Below are 19,687 nucleotides of genomic sequence, written 5' to 3'. Positions count from 1 at the left end.
GTTGTTTGTTGATTTGTTGATGGTAGCCATTCTGGCAGGTGTGAGATGATACCGCATTGTCATTTTGATTTGCATCTCTTGGATAATTAGTGACTTTGAGCATGTTTTCATATGTCTCTTGGCCTTCCTTCTGTCCTTCAAAAAGTATCTGTTTAGGTCCGTTGCCCATTTTTTTATTGGATTGTTTATCTTCCTTTTGTTAAGTTGTATGAGTTCGCTGTAAATGTTGGAGATTAAACCCTTAACCTGGGACCTTTCAGTCTGAGGCCGACGCTCTATCCATTGAGCCAAACCGGCTAGGGCTCTTGTTTTCAATTTTTTAAAATATTTTTATTTTTATTGATTTCAGAGAGGAAGGGAGAAGGAGATAGAAACATCAATAATGAGAGAATCATTGATCGGCTGCCTCCTGCACGCCCCACACTGGGGATGAGCCCACAACCTGGGCATAGGCCCGCCCGGGAATCCAACTGTGAACTCCTGGTTCATAGGTCGATGTTCAACCACTGAGCCACGCTGCTGGGCTTCACTTTCTTTCATATTTTAAAATCTATTGCCAAACCACAAGATATACAAATAGCAATTTCCTCACATCCTTACTGACAGTATGGCATCTCACGTTTGTTCAGACAGTAGGAATTTCAGACACAGTGGCTGGCTATGCCATTTGGCCTGTCAGTATCTCCCACAGCACACATGGAAGTAGTTTGCTGAAGACCAGCCAGCCACCTCTCTCCTTTTCCAGCTGCTATCATGTCTAGTTCTCAGTGCTTTCTAGAGAGGAAAGATTGAAGCCGATGTTTCAGACGGACCAGTCTTGGCAATCGAGAGGCAGTCAGCAGAAATCGGGGGAGGTGCCATTTCTATCGCTGGCCCTGTTTTCACACTTGACTATCGTTCCCAAGGGCAGTTCTTGCAGCTCCTTTGTGGCTACAGCCTCCTTTGTGCTCAGGTCAGCCACAGACTTTCTGACCAGTGTTCTCACTGGTTAAAAACAATCAGTGAATTAACCATCAAATATCCATTGCACAGAGTGATCATAAAGCCCCCACGCATTAGCTTGTGACCCCTGTTATTTGTTTTAATATTTTTAACCTCTGTGTGCCTAGTGCCCAGCACATGGCCAGTGTCCCAAAGTCAACTGGTCCCCAGCTTGATTCTTTTTTCTTCTAATTTTTAAAAAATTGATTTAAGAGAGAGAAGCACCAGTTTTTTTGTTCTACTTATTTATACATTCATTGGTTGATTCTTGTATCCACCCTGACCGGGGATCGAACCTACATCCTTGGTGTATCAGGATGATGCTCTAACTAACTGAGCTACCCAGCCAGGGCCCCAGCTTGATTCTTGAATCAGAATTACTTCAGTTTCTTCTAACAAAATCAGAACATCCCTTTAAAGAACACTATTGGGAAATAAGCATCACATACAAGCAATAACATCTGTATATCTTCATTTGTTTAATGATCAGACTTCCAGCAGCTCACTATTAAAAACACCAGTGAAGCTGAGTAGAGGAAAGTACCAATCTCATTCTGATAGTTCTGGCTTGAAGCCCAACTCTTTCCTATATTAATCTTGGGCAAGTTACCTAATTGTTCTAGATAAGTTCTGGCTTGCGGTAAGTTTCCAGTGACTATTATCTGTCATTACCATTTCTCAACAGAATGGGGTAGGTGTTTCTGATCATTTACTGAGCCTATGCCCTCGTTCTCTGGCAGAGATAAAGGGTTCCTAAGCCACAGACTATTGACTTAAATTGATGTGTAAAATCAAACCACTGGTTTAATAAGCTTGGTGGTCTGACATTCTGAGGTGGTGGGTGGAGGAACAAGTGGCCGCAGAGAGAAGGGACAGCTGATGGGTGAGAGGGGACTGCAGAGGCAGCAGGATGGCTACACAGCAACAGAAAAGGAGCCTGGGTCCGTTCACCGAGGGACAAAGTGTCCTCTCTGTGGCCTGCCAGAGGGCATGGTGGTGGGTTTGACAGCTCTTTATAAAAATAGATGTGTTTAATGACCACTGGAAGCATCAATTAAAGGTGAAATGTGTCCGAGTAAGCTGTTCAGCCAGGCAACGAGGTGTGTAATGCCTTTTTAAAAGACACCTGAGCTTAACTTTGGAAGAGAAACCACCAGTTAGTCTAAACTCTTTCCGGCCCAGGAGCAGCGTGTTCCCCGGTTAAGTATATGGTCCAAAAAGATGTTTAAAAATCAAGGACCATTCTAGGGCCAACTTGTTAATTTTGTCATGGAAAGAAACCAAGAAACAAACTAACAAAAGAACCACCACCTATTGTCGTTATCTTTCCAAGAAAGAAGAGGAATTTTAATGTCAGAAAAAGTCTGAAGGCCACAGTCTTGGCATAAAGGACAGCCCTTCGAACTGGACACATGTCGCGCTGAGAAACACTGGGTGCATTTCACAGCTTTTCTGACTGTGTTGTGACTTTGGGGAGCATGGTTGTGGACCAACCCAATGGGCCTGGAGTTTAGAAAGTGCTGCACTCGAAAGCTGTGGCCAGCAGCAGTGTGAGAACTGGTTGGAGATGCACTCTCAGGCCCCACCCCCGCCCCGCAAAGCAAGCATTCTGGATGTGGTCCCAGCCACCTGTGTTTTAATAAGTCCTCGCGTGATTCTGACACACCCAGAGCTGAGAGCCACTGCTGTAAATTGTCCCTTCTAGACGGATTGCACCCACCTTCTCTGGAAAACCTCCAGCGGCAGGATCCCACCACCTTGCAAAGAAGGCTGTTCCTAGGTGAGTCACCACAGTGGTTGAGTTTGCAGGGGCTTAGAAACTCTTAGACTAGCCTCCTTGGTCCCGTTCTCTCCCCTTGAGAACATAGAATGAGTCCTCTCTGTCTAATCTCACGTGACAACACTGTATGTATCTGAAGGTGACTATTAAGGCCGGCCACTGCTCTGACTGGCTCTCTCGTGGCTTGTTCTCTAGTCCTCTTGTCAGCCTGATCACCCTCATCTGGATGCCCGTTATCATCATCATCATCACCAACTACCATTTATTGACTACTTGTGACTATCTGCCACACACTGCCTGGGATATTCCTTTTTTCTCCACGTTTAATCTTCTCAACAACCCTGGGAAGTTGGTCTGCTACCTACATTTTACAGAAAGAAAATAAGTTCAGGGAGGTCAAGTAATATCCAATATCACTCAGTTTGTAAGTAGCTGAGCCAGGGTTCCACACTCAGTTCTGTGTCACTCCAGGTCTCATGCTATTTCCACTGTTCCAGGCTGCCCTTAAATTTCCATCAAAGTCTTATTAAGTTAGGGGAGGCTGAGCCAGGAAGAGATGGTCATGAAGGTTGAGTTTGTGACATGTGGGAAGAGTGTGGACTCTAGAGTTAAGAAATCTGGGTTGAGCCCTAACCGGTTTGGCTCAGTGGATAGAGCGTCGGCCTGCAGTCTGAAAGGTCCCAGGTTTGATTCCGGTCAAGGGCATGTACCTTGGTTGCAGGCACATCCCTAGTAAGAGGTGTGCAGGAGGCAGCTGATCTATGTTCTTCTCTCATAGATGTTTCTAAATCTCTATCCCTCTCCCTTCCTCTCTGTAAAAAATCAATAAAATATATTTTAAAAAAAAAGAAATCTGGGTTGAGTTCCATAGTCTGCAGTTACTAAGTATACGCCCTTGGATGTGTTTCCTATTCTCTCTGAGCCTCAATGTCCTCGTCTGTACAATGGGGATAATAATAGCCTCCACCTCATAGGGCTGTTAATGAATAGTAATGAATTCATGCTGATAAAGCACTTAGCAAAGTGCCCGGTACATAGTGCTCAGTAAATATCTCTGTTATTATTACCAAATAGCTGTACTTAGCAATTATATAATTATAATATAGAGGAGCTATATACAGACACAGGTGCATTACAGCAATATAAACCAGTGTCTCCTTTCCAGCTCCACTGCACCCCCAGCTATTTCTGAACCTGGACTATCTCAGCAACTTCTTAACCCAGTGGTCGGCAAACTGCAGCTCGCGAGCCACATGTGGCTCTTTGGCCCCTTGAGTGTGGCTCTTCCACAAAATACCACGTACACTAATTAAGTTAATAACAATGTACCTACCTATATAGTTTAAGTTTTAAAAATTTGGCTCTCAAAAGAAATTTCAATCGTTGTACTGTTGATATTTGGCTCTGTTGACTAATGAGTTTGCCAACCACTGCCTTAACCAATCCTCTGTCTCTAGCTTCTGACTTATGCAAGCCAGCCTACACATGCTAAAAAATCAATCCTGCTAAAGTTCAACTCCAATTATGGTGTCATCTCCCTGCAAACACACCATCTTCAAGTGAGGTTCAAGTTTCTCTTCCTTCATGGACTCTGGTTCCAGCTGAAGCCAGTTATGCCTTTCTTTACACACGGAGTTCTCCTGCATTGTCTGTCCACAATGGCCACCGTCTCCACCTTACCCTCCATGGCTCTGCCTCATGGCTCTCTGCCAAACATTTTCAATGACCCAGTGCTATTTCTCTCATGCACCATTTCCTACAACTTCCAAGGAGACTGGGCAACTTCTTCCTTTGAACTTATTTGGCCTTTATTTCCTGAATAATTATTTTTAAAGTCACTTGGACTTTATTTTATTTTTTGATATATTTTTATTGATTTCAGAGGGGGAGGGGAGAAGGAGAAAGAGATAGAAACATCAGTGATGAGAGAGAATCATGGATTGGCTGCCTCCCGCACATTTCCTGTGGGGATCGAGCCCACAACCTGGGCATGCGCCCTGACCTGGGAATGGAACCGGTGACCTTTTTGTTCATAGGCTGATGCTCAACCACTGCACCACACCAGTCGGGCTGGCCTTTATTTTTTTAATTATAATAGTATTAGGAAAAGAAGTTAGATTTTGCCACCAGATAGACCTGGGTTCAAATTCTGAGTCTTCCTCTAATTAGTGGATCATATCCCTGAGATTCCCTTATATGGGAAATGGGGATACAATCCCCCTCATGTGTGTCTGTGAAGAACTAAAAGAGACTAGGAAACAGAAGTCCCCCAATTCCAGCGTCTGTTCCCTTCTCCCCGGCATGGGTACCATGATTTATATCCCCTATTTGTTAAGAGCAGGAACTTCATCTCCATCGTGTTGGTACCACCTGCAGTGCTTGGAACAATTCTTCATATACAGATGCTCAATAAATACATGTTGAAATGGACTTTCTGCCGCTTACTAGCTAAGTAGTCTCAGTTTGCTTAACTTCTCTAAGTCAGTTTTCTTGTCCTTAAAGTTGGTGACATTTAAATTAATCTGAATGTTTGTTCCAGCCAAGTCATTCTTTCATTTTGTCAACAAATATCAATTGAGCACCTATCATGTGTGAGCTGGTCTGCTAGGCGGTGCAGATGAAATGGTAGGTCAGATGTTCTGTAATTAGAAATTTGGTCCTGGAGCAGGAGTGTGGAATGGTACTGTTCCTTTTTTGAAACAATTTTTATTTTTTATTTTTAATATATTTTATTGATTTTTTTACAGAGAGAAAGGAGAGGGATAGAGAGTTAGAAACATCGATGAGAGAGAAACATCGATTCAGCTGCCTCTTGTACACTCCCTACTGGGGATGTGCCCGCAACCAAGGTACATGCCCTTGGCTGGAATCGAACCTGGGACCCTTGAGTCCGCAGGCTGACGCTCTATCCACTGAGCCAAACCGGTTAGGGCTGAAACAATTTTTAATTGATTGATGAGAGAGAGAGAGAGAGAGAGAGAGAGAGAGAGAGAGAGAGAGAGAAACATTGATTTGTTGTTCCACTTATTTGTGCATTCATTGGCTGATTCTTACATGTGCCCTGACTGGGGATGGAACCCGCAACTTTGGTGTGGGCGACGCTCTAACCAACCGAGTTGCCCGGCCAGGGCAGAATGGCACTGGTCTAATGTCGACACTGGAGAGGGGTGCGTGCAGGCAGCCTGGGAGTGTTGGAGCTCCCAGGCATAGAGTACCCTGTCATCATCATTGTTTCCCTTTGCTTGGTGCTTCACAGGAGGCTGCATATTAGTTGGGTACCAGGTTTTGTTTTGTTTTTTTTAAATTGATTTCAGAGAGGAAGGAAGAGGGAGAGAGAGATAGAAACATCAATGATGAGAGAGAACCATTGATCGGCTGCCTCCTGCATGCTCCCCACTGGAGATCAAGCCTGCAACCCGGGCATGTGCCATGACCGGGAGTCGAACTGTGACCTCCTGGTTCATAGGTAGATGCTCAACCGCTGGGCAGGTTTGTGTTTTTTTAAAACAGCTTTATTGAGATAGAATTTACATATCATGAAATGTGCCTGTTTAAAGTGTACAATTCAATGGTTTTTTCGTATATTTACGGAATTGTGCAACCATCACCCTATCCATTGTAGAACATTTTGATCCCCCAAAGAAACTGGCTTGTTTATCTTTCTGACACAGGACTTTGCCCGAGTCAAGCCCTGCCTTTCTTCACCAGCCCAGTAATGTGCTCAGCTCACTGTGGAGGTGGCCGGGTTGAGAAATTAGAGTGTGGAAATATATCTTAATGAGATCATGGATAATCACTTGATAAATCGGCTTAAAACACACCGCCACCCCCAGAGATCCCCAGCTCAGCTGCGTGAGCGTGCCCAGCTGAAGGAACCTTCCGCGCACACACACAGCTGTCCTATCAGCCCTGCTCCGCCAGCTCCAGCGCTCCCTGCGGTCTGTGTCAGCAGATTCCTCAAAGCAGCAGGCCCAGATGACCTCAGAGGGCGCCATCCCACCCTTCCTGTTTATCTCCCTCTCCTCCCCTTGTTCTCCTCCTTTGCCCCAGCATTGCTCTCACCTCCCTCATTCAGACCATTATCCTTCTCTGTCCTGTCTTCCAAAATGCCCCTGTAACAACAAAGCCTTCCCCTGACCCTGCCTCCCTCACCATCCCCTCCCGCTTCTCTGTATAGACACGCCCCTTGGGCAGGTGGCTCATCCGTCTGCCCCTTCCCTCCCTCCTATTACCTCGGCAAGCTCCCTGGCTCCTGTGCCCCTCTCCTAAACGCCCGAATCCAGACCACCGATGGCTTTAGAATGGCCAGACCCAGAGGCCCCTTTCAGTCTTCCTTCCTGCCCTCTGGGTCCTCTCTCTTCTCCAAGCCCTGTCCTCCCGGGCCTGTGACCCAGCACCCTCCTTCCACCCACGGAAGGGCCTTATCTAATAATAGAGGAATATGCAAATTAGCCAGGACACCATTACATCACGACCGAACAACAGGGACCTGAGGCTGCATGGCGCCTGGCCTGGGCGAGGGACCTCAGGCTGCACCCCCTGCCTGGCAGGGCTTGACGGGGGACCTCAGGATGGGCCCCCAACCCAGCAGAGCTTGATGGGGAACCTAAGACCGCGCCTCCCGCCCTGGCGCCGAGCCAGGGGACCTGAGGCTGTGCCCCCCCGCCCCCCCCCCAGAGGGGTTTGACGAGGGTGGAGCTGGCCGGGTCTGGGTCTCACCCAATGGGGGTGGGGCCGGCCGGGTCTGGGTCTCCTGCGTTTTCGAAGCACATGCAGGTGGTGGGTAGGGACTTGACTCTAGGTCCCATGGCACGCCCCAGACTCTGACAGGAGGGAGATTTTCATATACATTTTACTAATTTTCTTTCCTCTCTGACACTTCTATTATAGAGAAAGGGCAAATAGCAATATTAAAATATTTCTTCTAATTAATTCCCTTTTAATGTGCACGAATTTCGTGCACCGGGCCACTAGTTATAAAATCTATGCTGCTTCCACTGAAAATCAGTTTTTGGCGTCCCAGAGGTAGTGAGGAATGAAAAACAGTCCAGGTTGTGGAATTAACAGTTCCCAGGTTTCTAATCCTAGTCCTTCCACTTCTTAGGCAAATTGCTCCCACTTCCTCTCCATCTCCTCCTCTGGAAGACAGAGGTAAAAATCTCCACCTCTGGGCTGTTGTTAGACTGAGGAGTGATGATCAATGAATTGTAGACACCACTGCGCACTTGGAGCGGCCAAATGAGGGGTAATGTGGGTAAAGTGCGCACTTGGAGAGCCGCCAGGGCACAGTGTGTTCACAGGGATAAGTCGTGGGTCTAATCAGGTTCCAGGGGAGAAGAATGAGAAGCACCCGGTGAATGGGACGGTTCATTGACCATGAAAATGAGATAAACGGGGGCAATTTTCTGATGAAGTAAACACAGGGAGGGAGTCAGCCCCAAAGGCTTCTCGGAGGTTTTGAGCTTTAGAATGAGGAGCCTGGTGACTACAGAGGGGCCATCAGCTCACCAACGCCAGGACCCTCTATGCACCAGGCCCAGGGCTGGGCACCGGGTGCAGATGCGTGGCACAGGCTTGTTGTTTGGAAGCGCACAGTACACTGAATCAATCCATTTAACTCCGAGGGACTTCTGGGTGCTGGGCCCTGGGCTGGGGCTGAGGTTACAAAGTGAATTAAAGTCGGCTCTGCCCTCAAGAAATCAGAATTTAATAAGGGGCAAGTGAGACCAAAAGAATATCAGGCACGCAAAGCATAAAGGACACCCTGCTATTTAAATGGCTTTGCTGCCCTGGCCAGTGTGGCTCATTGGTTGGAGCATCATCCTGTGCACCAAAAGGTGGTGGGTTTGCTTTGGGGTCAGGGCACATGCCCTGGATTCAGTTTGGTAAGAATCTAGGAGAATTCCTTGGCAAGTAGAATGGGGAAACTGAGACAAGTAGCTGAACCAACTGGTGGAGCAATTTACAGCCAGATACAGAAGGTCACCTCCCTCGAGATGACATCTAGGTCTCAGGTGTATTTCAGCTCCAGGCCCAGAAAAGCAACAAAACCAGGTAGGCAACGCCAGGACCAGCTGCAACGACGAATGACCCTCTGCCCTGGCGCCGACCAGTCAGTAAAACCCCAATCCTGGCAGGGCACACCTGGAAAACGGATGAATATTCTGCTGAAACTCTCCTTTGAGACTTCCCCTAAAATCCCCGCCTACAAGAGAGAGATCAAAGCCCTCAGGACAAAGGACCCGGTGTAACCTCTCTCTCTGGGGAGCATGCCCCTGCCTTTCCCTTTCCCCTCTTCTTCCCCCACAGGCATGTGTCTCCTAAACTGTAAGGGACCCTACAAGATCTGCCACCAGGGGAGCAATGGGCAGCAGCAGCTCGTCCCAGGCTCACCCCCTGAACTTGTCTCCAAGTGTCTTCCTAGTGAGCTCAAGCAGCCCCACCTCCGCCCCTTCCTTTCCTATAGCGTTTTTGGAAAACCAAAGCAGCCAGCCTGGCTCTCCTGCTGCTTCTGCTATGCTAAGCCCTTCCTTGTTTCACTGTCCCCAGCGTTAAGAGACGTACTCTCAATCACCTGGGCTTGTTTTGTGAAATCTTTCCTGCACAGAGTCAAGAACCCACATACTACCACTGGCCCTAGGCCCATGGTCGGCAAACCGCGGCTCGCGAGCCACGTGCGGCTCTTTGGCCCCTTGAGTGTGGCTCTTCCACAAAATACCACGGCCCGGGCGAGTCTATTTTGAAGAAGTTGCGTTAGAAGAAGTTTAAGTTTAAAAAATTTGGCTCTCAAAAGAAATGTCAATCGTTGTACTGTTGATATTTGGCTCTGTTGACGAATGAGTTTGCCGACCACTCCCCTAGGCAGGCCTGCTCAGGGCCAGGTTCCCCGTCCATAACACATACAACTGACCTCTCTGAGTCTGGGGGCATCGCCAGGCAGGGTCTTTCCACGTCCGAGGGTGATAGGGGTCACCCTAGTGGTGGCATTGTGGGGGCAGGCCCCTGCCACTTGGCCACGTGCTGGCAGTGAGGGCAACAGAAGTGATTAAGGCAGGGCATGCACCCACAGGGACCTCACCCTCTGCTGCAGGCATCTCAGCCGTCCACCGCACGTGAAGCCCGGGGAGTGGGACATATGCAGATCTTGCCCTGGCCCGGTGCTCAGGTGGTTGGAGCATCATCTCAGGCACAGGAAGGTCACAGGTTTGATTCCTGATCAGGGCACATGCCTAGGTTGTGGGTTCGACCCCAGTCCAGGCAAATGATTGATGTATCTCACATTGAGCCCTCTCTCTCCCTTTCTCCCTCTCTAAAAATAAATTAAAAAATAAAATCACGAATGCAGATCCTGACTCAGGGGCCTGGGAGGGGCTGAAATTCTCCTTTCTGACAAGCTCTCAGGGATACGACGCTGCTGGTCCTGGACATACTTTAAAGAGCAAAGCAAAGCTTGAGCAGCTATGTATTAAAGATCTTCTAGGTGTCACGCACTGGGCACTTTAAAAAATAACTTCTTGCCCTAACTGGTTTGGCTCAGTGGATAGAACATTGGCCTACGGACTGAAAGGTCCCAGGTTCGATTCTGGTCAAGGGCATGTACCTTGGTTGTGGACACATCCCCAATAGGAGGTGTGCAGGAGGCAGCTGATCACTGTTTCTCTCTCATTGATGTTTCTAACTCTCTATCCCTCTCTCTTCCTCTCTGTAAAAAATCATTAAAATATGTTTTAAAAAATAAAAATAAAAAATAACTTCTTTACATATTACTTTTCACATCCCTTTATATGCCCATTTTGTACATTTTCCCTCTCTTGTCACCCCTCTCCCTTTGGTCATTATAGAGCTGGGAATTGGCCCTGGATGGTTTCTACAGAGAAATGTCCATTGCTCAGATTTCCCTCCTAGGAGGCCGACTCTGGTCATAGTGCAGAGAACCAGTGAAGGGACCAGGAGTAGGGGCGGCGGGGGAGGGGGCGGGGGGCGGATACGGCGAGTGGCCTTTGAAGTTGTCCAGGGCAGAGCTGGTGGCTCTGACTAGGGCAGTGATGGGAAGGGAGAGAAATTGAGGGGCACCCACAATATTTTGTTGTGGTAATTAGGCGTAGGACCGGGAAGGAGGGGAGACTCCAGGGGGATTCCCAGGATGGAAGTGGATGCCACTGATGGGCATGTGAGACTGGGTGGGGGCGTGGCAGAGAGGGGAGAAGTGGCTCTGTCAGGAGCACAGGACAGGGCACCCCCAGGGATCAGGCTTTAGGGTCCTCCAGGCCAGCGCCCACCACAGAGCCTGGCACAGCACCTCAATAAGTGCAAGTGGAATGGCTGAAAACTGAACTGGGCCCCAAGAGGTGGTATAGCAGGAACCGCCAGCTGGACAATTGACCCCATTGGGCCTGAGAGTGTCTGGACTGAGCCTGGGCCTCTGCCCTGGGTCATTAAGGACCGTTTGTGCCTGGCTGGGGTTGCTCAGTGGTTGAGCATAGACCCAGGAACCAAGAGGCCACCAGTTCAATTCCAGGTCGGGGCACATGCCGGGTTGTGGGCTCGATCCCCTGTAGTGGTGTGCAGGAGGCAGTGGATCGATGATGTTTCTATTTCTCTAAAAATCAATAAAAACGTATATATTTTTAAAAGTATCATTTGTGACCTGTCTATGCCTGGCTGACTGGGCTCCTGGCTCCAGGGAGCCGCCATTTGTCCCGGGAACCACAGTGTAATGTGTCCTCTGTTGTCCAGCCCCACAATTAGCGGTATGATGGCAGAGCTCACCACAAGGTGGCGCTCATAGGCTTTTTTATTTTTAATTTCCATCCCCCCATAACAGGATTCTTTTTGTGTGTTGCTCAACAGCACCCTGACATAGTCTTCACAAGTTAGGGGGCTGACTCCAGGTGCTGTCACAGGCTGGCACCCCCCGACCAAAATAAAGCTCCTGATTCAACAACTCAGTTTGAATGGCAGCCCCCAGAGGCTCAATGATGCAACTCTCACTGGCTGTGTGACTTCGGGCAAGTCATCTACTTCTCGGAACCTCGGCTTTCCTAAAATAAAATAATGGAAATAATCATCATTCCTCTCTCAACCAGTTGTTGGGGAAAGAAGAGCAAATGGAAGCAGGACTGTATTGTGTTTTTCATCAGAGCCCCTGAAACCCAGCCCTGCACAGCCACTCCAGGTGATTCTTCCAACCTCTGCTTAGAGTCCCCATAGGTACCTGGCCCGGTGCTGGTGGCGGCCAGGGAGGCAAAGATGAGTGTGGGGCAGGGATGGCGCTCAGGAGCGTGCAGCCTTGGGGGGATGGATGACTCCTGAAGATTGTGAGTGATGCCCTTGAGGTCTCACAGCCAGTGTGTGGACCCTGAGTGTCCTGACCACCAGCCTGAGGTGACAGGAATTCAGAACAGTGACTTCGGCTCTCCCAGGCAGAGCGAGATTCCCTCTGATACCTGCCCAGTGCCTGTTAACACATTGGCATTAGGCTGGATGGTCCTGGTGAGTGAGGCTCCAGCTCAAACTCCAACACAGGAATTTACAAGAAAGCAGCGTCAGATTGCTTCCAGACATGGCTTCCTGTAGGTCTGAGCCTCTGCAGAAACCATAATAGAAAAAAAAAGAAAAACAAAAAAACCATAATAGGACCCATTGTCCACCGGCGACTCAAGGTCCCCTGGACGGCGGATCACGTGGTGCACTTTTCCTTGAATTAAATGCCCAGGAAGGCTTCCCCTCTGTGTGGACAGTGGGGTCTGCTTTCCCTTCTTGGGAAAGAGGCACCAAGTGAGCCTGGCTTTTCCGTGATGTCTGCCCAGTCAGGGAATGACAGGAAGTCAGATGTGGCTGTCACTGCAAGCTCTCTGCAGGTACCTGATGCCATGGCTCTTTCAGTCCCTTTTCAAGAAGGTCTACTCACCCAGCAGGGTAGCATTTTGGTGAGGAGCACAGACCCTGGAGCCAGACTGTGTGGGTTCAAATCTCAGCTCTACTACGTACTCGCTTGGGCAGGTGACGTAACTTCACCGTAGCTCAGTTCACATCTGTGAAGTGGGCTGCCGTGAGAATTAAACAAGTTCATTGTGGAAAGTGCTCAGAGCAGTGCCTGTCACAGGGTAAGTGCTACCTCAGTGTGAACTATTCTGTGACTTCTTTCCCTGCCTTGCCTTGATGGGATGCAATAGCGAGCAAGGGACATGAACATTTATATATATACTAGAGGCCCAGTGCATGATTAAATCATGCACGTGTAGGGTCCCCTAGGCCTAACCTGCCATCCAGGCCATATCCACTGCCCCGCAAAGCCTAGCACGCTCTGCGGACACTGCTAGCAGCCTGCTCCCCGCTTTTGATGGCAGGGGGTCCGCTGGTGCCAGAGCGGACAGGCACCCAGCTCCCCTGCTTTTGATGGTCCGCGGTGGGACGTGGGCTCGCTGCCCCAGAGGCCCCTTCTGTGCCGCAGCACAGCCATGGCGCAGACGCTCAGCTCGCACCACCGCTGGCGACGCAAGCTCAGCGTCCCGCCGGCCCAATCGGCCACCCCAGCCCCCCCAAGTCCCGCCCCCCCGTGCCTCCTGGCTAATCATGGGCATAGCGAAGGTACGGTAAATTTGCATATTTGTCTATTATTAGGTAGGACTAGAGGCCCGATGCACGAAATTTGTGCAAGAGTAGGCCTTCCTTCCTCCAGCTGCCGGCGCCGGCTTCTCTCTGGCACCCGGGACCTAGGCTTCCCTCGCAGCCCTGGCTTCATCCAGAAGGTCATCTGGAAGGATGTCTGGTCTAATTAGCATATTATACTTTTATTATTATAAATATTTTAAATATATTTTTATTGATTTTAGAGAAAGAAGAGGGAGGGAGAGATAGAAACATCAGGGATGAGAGAATCACTGATCAGCTGCCTCCTACATGCCCCCCACCCCCTACTGGGGATCAAGTCCGCAACCCAGGCATGTGCCCTGACTGAGAATCGAACCCTGACCTCCTGGATCACGGGTCTACGCTCAGCCTCAGAGCCACACTGGTCCGGCGGGACATGAGCATTTATAAAGCAGCTTTATAGCTGAAGCATGGTAAATGTATAATGAGTGACGCTCTTAATAGCCATATAAAGCAGTAACTCTCATTCTTATTTGACCCAGGAGGAAACAGAGGTCCATTGTGAGGAAGCGGCCAGTGCCAGGCCACCTCTGCGGCAGAGGCGCGACCACGTCCTCAGCCCCAGGCTGGGCCCTCTCTGCTGTCCTCCCTAGCTTTTGCCCGTCTCCTAGGCCCTCAGCTGCCCCTCGGTGCCCCCTCACTCTAATCCGTGTGACTGGGAGTCAGGAACTGGGGGTGTTAGAGTAAATAACACTGGCTGCTCTAACAAATGACCCTCAAATCTCAACACTTACCTCACTGGAGATTTCTCACTCCCACACAGGGGATTGCGGGTCAGATGTGGTGCGGGGTCTGCTCCACACAGTCACTCGAGGACCCTGAGTCCTTTCATCTAGTGACCTTGTCACCCTCCAGGGGCTCATCTGTGAAGCAGGATCTCCTGCCTCCAATGTCAGTACTTTTCCCACGTCCAAAATTCTAGTGCAACCATGTCAATTGGGGAAACTAAGGCCCCAGAGAGGAAGGACATGGCCAGGGTCACTCTGCAGACTAAGGGCAATTTGGGAGTAAAATCAGAGCATTCGGGCCTGTCAGCAACTTTAGATATGGTCATGTGCACACACACAACCCCCCCCCCCCGCCCGCCCCCATTAAATGTTGGGACACTAGGCCCAGAAAAGGGAATGAGTAGCGACATTTCTCCCAGAGTTGGGGTGCGTGGAGTTGCCATTCACTGAGCAATGACCACGGGATTCAGGGCAGCTGGGGCAGGGGGCGGGCGGGGGCGGGGGGGAAGCGGGGGCGGAGTGAGGCGAGGAGAGGAATGGTGATTTGGTCTGAACAGGCTGAGTGTGAGGTTTTTATGAGTTATCAGCCACTGGGTGAGTGGGCTGGAGTTGGGAGTGGATTGGCACAGGAAGCAGGAGTCCAGGCAGGAAACGGGGCTCTCCCAAAATCCTGGCAGAGCAGTGGATGATTCCAGAAGAGCCTGTTACCTGGGAAGAAAGCACTGACTCTGAACAGAGTCCAGGATTCCTATTGCACTTGGATGGGAACTTGCCCATTAGCAAGTCCAATTTGGAAGAGGAGGAAGAAAGAGAACTACGCCCCAGAATAGCACCCCACAGGTTGAAAGGACCCCAACTCTTTATCGAAGGGGAAACTGAGGCTGTCGCCAGCCCTCCATCCACACACCTCCCGGCTCTCAGCCCTTTGTCTCAGATGGCAGACGAGATTTCCTCCTATCACTGGCCTGCATCTCCCCTGCTCCAAGGCTGCTGGCCCAGGCTCAGCCCTCCCCGAACAGGGGCCTCAGAATAACCTTGGACCATCTCCTCTGGGCAGAAATTGCCTCCCGAGGAAGTGGAGGCCTTGAGGTTCTAAAGCCTTTCTTACCCACAGAGGGCAGTTTCCTTGTTTAGACCATGACTGCAGAGGGACACAGCAGCTCCTTGCCTCTCCATGAACAGACTGTCTCCCAGGCACAGAATTCCAGGAGCCTGCAGGTCACTGGGGAGGGGGGCACTGGAGAGGAGGCCCAAGGCCTTTCAAGGTTCGCTCAGGGGAACAGCAAGTCCCTGGCAGATGCTGGAGCCTGAAAGTTCATCCTGGCACCCAGGTTAGTGCCACTCTGGGCCAGTAGGAATCTCAGGGGATGTCCCATAACCTCACTCACCCACCTTCAAATCATGCTCACTGTCTCATCCTCCCCTTCACCTAACAAGTATTTATTGAGCACCTACTGTGTGTCAAGCCTCTTCTAGGCCCTAGAACTTTTTTGATAAAGCAGAGAAAACAAAGATCCGTGCTCTGAAGAAATGAATACTTTAGGAGAGGAATGGTTAAAAGAGACCTCCGTACAATTATGTTTACCCAGAGGCAGGAGGTATAGGTGTTGGGTGGACCTGAGTTTAAACCTGCTCTGTTCTCTGACCCTGGGTGGCCATTTAACTTCTCTGAGCCTCATGTGGAGATAACAATTTCCACCTTATCCTCAGTTGGTTAAATATAGAGTTACCTTATAATCCATCCAGCAAATCTGCTCCAAAGTTGTATTCCCAAGGGACATGAAAACATCATATCCACACAAAAACCTGTACTAGTACATGAATGTTCACAAAATCAGTATTCATAGTAGCCAAAAAGTAGGAACAACTCAAATGTCCATCAACTGATGAACGGATAAATAGAATGTGGTATGTCCTACCCTGGTCGGATGGCTCAGTTGGTTGGAGCATCATCCCATACACCAAAAAGTTGTGGGATCAATTCCTGGTCAGTGCACATATGTAGGTTGCAGGTTCAATCCCCAGTTGGGGCACATATGGAAGGCAACTGATTGATGTTTCTTTCTCACATTGATGTTTGTTTTATTCTCTCTCTCTCTCTCTCTCTCTCTCTCTCTCTTTCTCCCTTTGTCTCTCTCTAAAAATCAATAAAAACATATCCTTGGGGTGAGGATTAAAAAATAATAATAAATACAAAATGTGGTATGTCCATACAATGGAATATAATTCAGCAATAAAAAGGAATGAAGCACTGATACATGCTACAACATGGATGATCCTTGAAACAGTATGCTAAGTGAAAGAAGCTAGATACAAAAGATCACATGTTATATATTTGCATTTATATGAAATGTCCAGAATAGGCAAACCTATAGAGACAGAAAGTAATAATTAGTAGTTGCCTAGGGTCAGGAGGAACGGAAGAACTAGATGGCTAAGGAGTGTCGGGTTTCTTTATGAGGGTAATGAAAATGTTCTACATGTATTATGGTGATGGATACACATCTCTGTGAAGATATCAAAAGTCACTAAAGTGTACATATAAATGGGTGAGTTTTATGGTACACTAGAGGCCTGGTGCACGAAATACGTGCACAGGGTGGGTGGGTGTCCCTCAGCCCGGCGTGCACCCTCTCCAATCTGGGATCCCTTGGGGGATGTCCGACTGCTGGTTTATATCCCACAGGGATCGGGCCTACACTGGCAGTCGGACATCGCTCTCGCAATCCAGGACCGCTGGTTCCTAACTGCTCACCTGCCTGCCTGCCTGATTGCCCCTAACCACTCTGTCTGCCTTCCTGATCGCCCCTAACCACTTCTGCCTGCCTGCCTTATTGCCGCTCTCCCCTGCCGAGCTGATCCCCCTAATTGCTCTCCCCTGCTGGCCTGATCACCCCTAACTGCCTCTGCCTTGGCCCTGCCACCATGGCTTTGCCCGGAAGGACGTCTGGAAGGTCGTCCGGAAGATGTCTGGTCTAATTAGCATATTACCCTTTTATTAGTATAGATTAATTACATCTCAGTACAGCTGGGAAAAAAAAAACCTTCTACCATGTAGGGGTCTTTGAGAATTAAATTGCCTACCTAGCATAGTGTCTGACATTCGGTAGATAGCCAACGGATGCTAACTGTTATTCTGTTGATAATCCTTAATAGGCTGATTTATACAAAAGCTTAACAGTGTGTCTGTTGTCATCATCAGAATGGCCCAGCCTGTGGTAATCTGTGCTGTGGCTCGAGCAGATGCTCCTTCCTTACCCCCAGCCCCAGCCTTTTTGTTGCCTGTCCGTATCACAACCCAGCTCAGAGGCTGCCTCGGCGAAGCCTCTGTATCAGTCTACTCAAAGTCCCGGGGAATTCTCTGTCGTATCCCCAACAACAGGCATTCAGAGGCCAGCTCTTGTCACCATCTGGCTTGTTGCAAATTCTTTGTGAACATTCACCCCATGTGTCCTGCCCTGTGGGTCCAGCATGTCCCCTGGCACAGAGGGCATGGTCCTGTAACTAGCGTTTACACACACATACTCTGTCTTCCCTGGCACAGCACCTGTGAAGGGCAGAATTCTCAGATGGCCCTCATGACCTTCGCCCTCTGGTTACATGGCAAGAGGAATTTTGTCCATGTAATTAAGATTACTAATCAGCTGACCTTAAGACAGAGAGATATGTGGGCCTAACCTGATCACAGGCGCCCTTTAAAAGCAGAGTTTTCTCCTGCTGGTAGCAGAAAAGGCAGTCAGACAGATTCACAGCTGGAGACAGATTTGACTTGAGGGAGGTTCTTCACTGCTGAGGTGGAGGCGTCCATGGGGCAGGACCTCAGAGCGGCCCCTGGGAACTGAGAGCAGACCCTGGGGGACAACCAGATAGAAAACGGGGCCTCAGTCCCACAACCACAGGAATGGAATCCTGCCGATAATCCAGAAGCAGGATACTTCCCCAGAGCTGCTAGATAAGAGCCGGCCCAGCCCACACCTTGACTTGATTTTGGTCTTGTGAAACCCTGCGCAGAGAACTCCGTTGACCCACCTGGATTTCTGACCTATAGAACTATGAGGTAATAAGCACAGCTGACTCTTGAACAACACAATCTGAACTGCGTGGGTCCACTTGCATGCAGGTTTTTTTTCATCTTGTAAACAGACAACAAACTTATGGTGTCAGTAAATATAGTACACTACCCTAAATGTATTTTTTCTTCCTTATGATTTTCTTAATAACATTTTAGTTTCTCTAGCTTACTTTATTGTAAGATACAGTACATAATACATATAAAATATGTGTGAGTCGACTGTTTATGTTGTTGGTAAGGCTTCTGGTCAACAGTAGGCTAAGTTTTGGGGGAGTTAAAAGTTATTCCTTTTTTTCAGGTTTTAAAACTTTTTATTTGCATATTTAAAAAATTGTGCATTCCAATAATTAAAATCATTTTAACAACAAAAAATAATGGCACTCTGACTAAACTGCACTTTACAGCCTGCAGGACACCTTGGGCAGCTTGGTTTTTACTCTGGATTTCACTGTCGTCCCACCCAGCTCATTCCTTCACCAACATGCACGTTTCCCTTCCCTGCCAGCCAGCCAGGCAGGTGGGAGAGGCCTTCGTTGTCAGTAGTTCTGATGTGAAAACGGGCAGCACAGTCACTTAAGCTGATCCAACCTCTTTGCAAAAGTTATCCCTGGATTTTCAACTCTGCCAGGCGTAGGGTCAGCACCCTTTATCCCTGTGTTATGCAAATGTCAATGGGGGGTGTTATATTAAACTAATACATTTGTGATCATTTGTTATGAAACAATAGAGAATTAACATGGCACCGGCCTGTAGAGGAAAGTTTTATCACCATTTTACAAGCGACGAGGGCCAGAGAGGTGCGGCCACTTGCCCAGGATCGCACAACCCATTAGTGGCAGAGCTGAGAGGCTAGGGTAGGGATCAGCAGACATGTTCTATAAAGGTACAGATAGCAAAGATTTTAGGCTTTATGGGCTATATGGTTTACATCACAACTCCTTAATTCTAACGTTGTAGCACAAAAGTAGTATGCAAAAAAATGAGCTTGGCTGCGATCCAGTAAGATGTTATTTATGGACATTAAAATTTGAATTTTGTAAAATTTTCATGTATCATGAAATATTCTTCTTTTGATTTTCTTCAATCATTAAAAAAAAAAAAGCAAAAAATCCTTCCAGGTGAGTAGGCCACATGAAAACAGGCAGGGAGCCAGATTTGATCTGTGGGACATAGTCTGCCGGCCTATTATACCGCAGGCAATTCACTTTCCTTTCCTGGGCTATAAAAACAGAAGTCAGCCCAGCGGCGTGGCTCAGTGGTTGAGCGACGAACTATGAGCCAGGAGGTTACAGTTTGATGACGGGTCAGGGCATATGCCTGGGTTACGGCTCCATCCCTGGTGGGGGGTGTGCAAGAAGCAACCAAGTAATGATTCTCTCTCATCATTGATGTTTCTATCTCTCTCTCCCTCTCCCTTCCTCTCTGAAATCAATAAAAACATATTAAAAAACAAAACAGAAATCAAAGGAGACC

This window comes from Eptesicus fuscus, chromosome 9 (assembly GCF_027574615.1).
Source record: "Eptesicus fuscus isolate TK198812 chromosome 9, DD_ASM_mEF_20220401, whole genome shotgun sequence".
Taxonomy (NCBI): Eukaryota; Metazoa; Chordata; class Mammalia; order Chiroptera; family Vespertilionidae; genus Eptesicus; species Eptesicus fuscus.
Note: the sequence above shows the minus strand (reverse complement) of the source record.